Raw genomic sequence first — 6,073 nt, 5'->3', positions numbered from 1 at the left:
AAACAGGAAAACAAAGAAACAGAAGAAACGGAACATTGACAAATGATGCCTAAGGGTCCATTTGATTTTGTTTCTCATGTTTCTGTGTCTAAAAACAGTAGAAACGGTTTTTGCAGTTTCTGTGCTAAGAAATGATTTTTGGAATTACAATAGGGGTTTGATTTTTTTGGTTTCCGAAACGTTTTCAACAATGTAATCGAGTTCAAGACATGAGTGAAGCCACGACGTTGTAGGAATGCAACTCACAAGTGAAGGAACGACGTTGGAGTTGAGGTATGCTTCATGGATATGAGCTTCAGAAGGATGAAGGCAATCCGAAACTGTGAGCTTCGCACAACCAGGTTGGAATCACTGTATTTGGATACCGAGAAGTTTTAACAATGGGTTAGGGTTTGGATAGGTTAAGTGAAGTATTGGGTTTTTTACAATTTTTGTTGCTCCTACTTGTTTCTAGAAACAGAAAAACAAGTCTAACTTGTTTCTCCATTCCTGTTTCCAGACACAGAAATATGCATAAATTTCTATTTCTATTTTAAAAAACAAGTGAAACGAAATAGAAAAATCAAATGTTTTTGGGGTGTTTTTCCGTTTCTAGGCATATAAAAACGAAAAAAACTGTTTCTAAAAATGCAAAAAACTACCGGCCCTAAATCATCATCTATGACTAACGAGGCAGTTATCTAAAATCACACGTGAAAGGTTTCATTAATCAACTTAAAAAGACATACATCCAAAATACCAAATAGCATAACACTCGAAAATTTCTCAGCTAAGGGCCAAAAAGACCTAATTTAAATTGTACCAAATTTAGTTTGAAGAGACTTGATTGGATTGAGTAAAGTCCAGGAAACACTCCAAAGTCCTAGGCATAAGAAAAGGCCTTGATGGGAAGTAGAACAATGGTCTATGTTTGACTTGGAAGGGGAATATAAGCTTGACTTGGATGAAGAATAACGTGACACCCACGACCCGAAGGTTGCATCACCAAAGGCTGATGAGTCAAGGTTTAAGATTACTTTTGCCCAAAGTCCTAGGCATGACCATAGACCTTGACTTTGATGAGTCAAGATTTAATCGACTAAAATTACTTTTTCTGAAAAGTTTTATATATAAAATTTTAAAATTAATGGCATGGAAAGAAAGACCCAAACTGTTGGGAGAAGCTCTACGCACAAGTTTACAGAACCATACTCTCAGTATAAAATAGAAATACCTCAGAAGAAGCCAGCTTAGAACAGTATTAGTTTAAAAAATTTTAGTTCTAGTTGAGAAGCTAGGCGTGTTATTTGCGAAATGAAGGTCCTACTTCACTAAAGTATTAATCAACCTTAAGTGGGAAAGAAATTGTTTTCATCAGTATATAACTCTTGTATTATACACATGATTTTAGTACATGGTATCAGATCAGGTATCGATTATATTTAAAATTGATATGATATTGATATGGATCAGCCTGGATCAATTCGTAGCGGACAAGTTTTACCTTGATTTTCTTAGAAAAATCAGAGTTTTGGACTGTTCTACCCTTGATCCGTCATTGATATGGTATCGTCAGCATCGTATCAGTATCAATGACTAGCAATACCGATAGGAGTAATATGATACCGATACCTTTACCTCAAACCAAAAATACACCCTTCAAAACAATTAGTCAAAAAAAAAAACGTAAAGCTTTCCTTCCTCTTGTGGAATCTCCTCATCCATAACTGAATCACATCATTACTTCCCTCCCTGTCCCATCCAACCCTGATAGTGGGTGAAAGAAAACTCAGTCAAGACTTTTATATATATATATATATATATATATATGTAGGTCGTACTTCACTAAAGTATTAATCAACCTTAAGTAGGAAATAAATTGTTTTCATCAGTATATAACTCTTGTATTATACACATGATTTTAGTACATGGTATCAGATCAGGTATCGATTATATTTAAAATTGATATGATATTGATATGGATCAGCCTGGATCAATTCGAGCGGACAAGTTTTACCTTGATTTTCTTAAAAAAATCAGAGTTTTGGACTATTCTACCCTTGATCCGTCATTGATATGGTATCGTCAGCATCGTATCAGTATCAATGACTATCAATACCGATAGGAGTAATATGATACCGATACCTTTACCTCAAACCAAAAATACACCCTTCAAAACAATTAGTCAAAAAAAAAAAAACGTAAAGCTTTGCCTCCTCTTGTGGAATCTCCTCATCCATAACTCAATCACATCATTACTTCCCTCCCTGTCCCACCCAACCCTGATAGTGGGTGAAAGAAAACTCAGTCAAGACTTTATATATATATATATAAGTATATATATATTCAGAGAAGCTTGTACTATCAAAAAAAAAAAAGAAAATTGTCAACCACAAGTTTTGCTTTGGTTATAGGTGGGTCCCTTTCAACAACTACTTAAGAAAGTTCAGACATGAAGGCTAAATATCGTTTGTAGTAAAAAAAAAATTGAGTAACATCTAAGAAACACTTGTTATGGTTCAAGGTGATAGAATATGTGATGATAGCAGGGCAATTGATGTGGCTGTTGATGTGGCGGGCATCAAACCATCTAGGATTCTATTACGGAGGAGTAATAGACAGAGCACGAAACCAGTGACCCTAAGGAATTACATATGAAACAAGTAGGAGGTTGAGTTAAGATCTGATTGTATCAGAGTTTGTTATCATAGATTGTAAACAAGATCTATATAAGGATAGAAGGAAATGAATGGAGAAAATGCAAAAAATTAGTCCCCTCTCTATTCTTGTAGGAGGTCGCTACCCTCTAAGTAGTGGAGTGTGAACCGTATCAACATTCTAAAGAGTAAAGTCCATGAAACACTCCAAAGTCCTAGGCATAAGGAAAGGCCTTCACGGGAAGTAGAACAATGGTCTAATCTTGACTTGGAAATAGAATGTAAACTTGACTTGGATGACGAATAACGTGACACCCACGACCCAAAGGTTGCATCACCAAAGGTTGATGAGGCAAGATTTAAGGTTACTTTTGCCCAAAGTCCTAGGCATGAGCATAGACCTTGACTTTAATGAGTCAAGATTTAATCGAATAAAATTACTTTTTCGGAAAAGTTTTATATATAAAATTGTATAATTAATGGCATGGACAGAAAGACCCAAACTGTTGGGAGAAGCTCTACGCACATTGTTTACAGAACTATACTCTCAATATAAAATAGAAATACCTCAAAAGAAGGCAGCTTAGAACACTATTAGTTTAAAAAAATTTAGCTCTAGTTGAAAAGCTAGGCATGTTATTTGCGAAATGAAGGTCATACTTCACTGAAGTGTAAATCAACCTTAACGGGAAAGAAATTGTTCTCATCAGTATATAACTCTTGTATTATACACATGATTTTAGTATATGGTATCCAATTAGGTATCGATTATATTTAAAATCGATATGATATTGATATGGATAAGCCTGGAGACAAGTTTGACCTTGATTTTCTTTAAAAAAATCAGAGTTTTCGACTGTTCTACCCTTGATCTGTCATTGATATGGTATCATCAGCATGGTATTGGTATCAATGACTAGCAATACCGCTAGGAGTAATATGATACTGATACCTTTACCACAAACCATATTTATACCTTTCGAAACAACTAGTCAAAAAACAAAAAAAAAAAAATATGTAAAGCTTTCCTTCCTCCCGTGGAATCTCTTTACCCATAACTGCGATCACATCATTACTTCCCTCCCTGTCCCATCCAACCCTGAAAGTTGGTGAAAGAAAACTCAGTCACAAGACTTCTATATATATATTTTTCAGAGAAACTTGCATTATCAAAAGAAAAAAATTTGTCAACCACAAGTTTTGCATGCTAGGTATCAGCCTTGACTGATCCTGATAGTCCATACCATATCGGTGAATCAGTATGGACAAGGGTAAAATGGTCAAAAAATGACTGTAAATGTAAAACCAAGTGTATTTCTATCTGATCTAGATCAATATCGACCTTGACCAATCCCATTCCCGATACCGAGTTCTCAAACCATGCTCACACTTCACAGTCAGATACGACCTTTTGGATGACCACTGAAAGCCACGACCAGGAAACCAAAATAAAACGAGTGTGTAGGCTTTTCTTCATGGGCTAAATCACGCTAAGCAAGCTGGATGGAATATTGATGAAGTTTGGAGCTATGACGTCGCTTTGGGAACTCTAATCCAATCACCAACCCCTAGTTTATGGCCTATCAGTACTTTTCAGTTATTACTACATGCATATAATTACAGGACCCGGTGTGCTTTAAGTTAAGACCAGTCGATGAGAGAGTAATGTTTGTCAAACAATCGGACTGCCGCATCTAACAATCGTCTCCCTCTAGGTCATATGTTTTGCTATGTCTAATTACTCTGCTTAAATTAATTTTAATTTTCTTTTAAATTAGAAAAAAAAAATCGAGTGGGTATTTGAAAACCTAAAAACAGTAATGCAACGTTAAGTAGTAGACTAGTAGGGGTAAGTGGTGCAGGAATGCACGTTGGAGTATTAATGGTAGAGTCAGAACATGACTCGTTGTTGACCAGGCTCGAATTGTTCAACTCGCCAAGTTTTGAGAAAGGCGACTCAATTCATAAAACTAGGTTTTCAAAAAATGGTTGCAATTCCTAACCTTCCCCACCACTAATAACCAAATTCCCCATACTTCCACCATTCACATTCAATTTAACACAATTAAAGGAAGGGCACCAGTAAATAGGAACCGGAGCATTAAACCCGACTAATAGGAGGATTTACCTTCAATACTTGCAAAATAAGGTCATTTCTCAAAGAGAGCGATTTAGAGAATTTAGTGAGATAATTGATCTCACGAATCAAATCTTTAATCTTCTCAATTATGGTAGTTGTGGCATGGGAGCCCCATGTCTTCTGCAATTCATTTTCTGTGACAACTCTCAAACAATAAATGTTGGCAATAGGTCCGTAATGTAATCACAAATACCCTTGATACCAGCATGGGATTGCCAATAAAGAATTCTGGTACCGAACCCTTGAGTTGGAATGACATTTATGTCAATTGTTCTTCCAAAAAATAATCCCAAAACTTAGAAGTGGTTGTTCCTACCAATAAAGTGTGTGTTTCCATTTCTCTCCAAGGATCTCTGCAACAAGAGTATTTAGAGGCTAATGGAATACCAATTTTCATCAAAGCGTCATTGGTTGGAATCTTCTCATTTAAGATTTTTTATAAAAAATAAATAAAAAAATAATAATAAAAAAAAAAAAACTTTTGGAGGGACTGACTTGCTCCATAAACATTTAAAGAAAAGAATATGAGGGGAGTGAAATTGGATCTCATTCCACGTTAATTTGGTAGAAAAAAAGCCATCACCCATCAGGATCCAAACCAAACTATCAACTTTGCTTGATAAAATAATGCTGGAGTTGAGAATACTATCCTAAATCTCTACAAAGTCAATAACATTCAATGTCCTAATCCCAACTACCATCACTGCTAAGGACATCTCTTACTTAAGTCTACATGTTCACATTAAAGGCACCACCAGCATAGTCGATTAAGACACACATACCTAACTAGTTATCAAGCCAAAATTCACCTCGAGAGAGCCCACATCTCGTTAAATAACATCAGAATATTTTGGCCCTATATCAATTAAATAACTAAAATTTGAATTCTTTACATGAGCAATCACACAGTAATAAACTAACCAAGTCAATAGCCTAGCAAATAGGAATCTCAAAAATTTGAGTAACTCAGATCTCACCAAGATCATGCTCAGTGAAGAAAAATACCCTTCAACCACAGCTCGGTCCCAGCACCCATGAAGTTGGGAAAGAAGAAATTCAGATGACCCTCGAAGTTATCATGGTGAGATTATAAGAGGCTGCTGTCCATGAATCCAACTGGTTTTGGGTCCTTCCCACCACTCTACATCTCTCACAAAAGGCAGGGAGGTTGCTTTTGAGCTTGGAGTGAAGATCATGACTCACCCCAACAATACTAGAAGAAAGAAACTCAGGCCACAATTTTTTCTTTTCTTTCCTTGTCTTCCAAGTTAAACTGGGCATGTAATATTAATCTTTT

This window comes from Macadamia integrifolia, unplaced genomic scaffold (assembly GCF_013358625.1).
Source record: "Macadamia integrifolia cultivar HAES 741 unplaced genomic scaffold, SCU_Mint_v3 scaffold1761, whole genome shotgun sequence".
Classification (NCBI taxonomy): domain Eukaryota; kingdom Viridiplantae; phylum Streptophyta; class Magnoliopsida; order Proteales; family Proteaceae; genus Macadamia; species Macadamia integrifolia.
The sequence above is the reverse complement of the archived record's forward strand: the minus strand, read 5'-3'. Positions refer to the sequence as shown.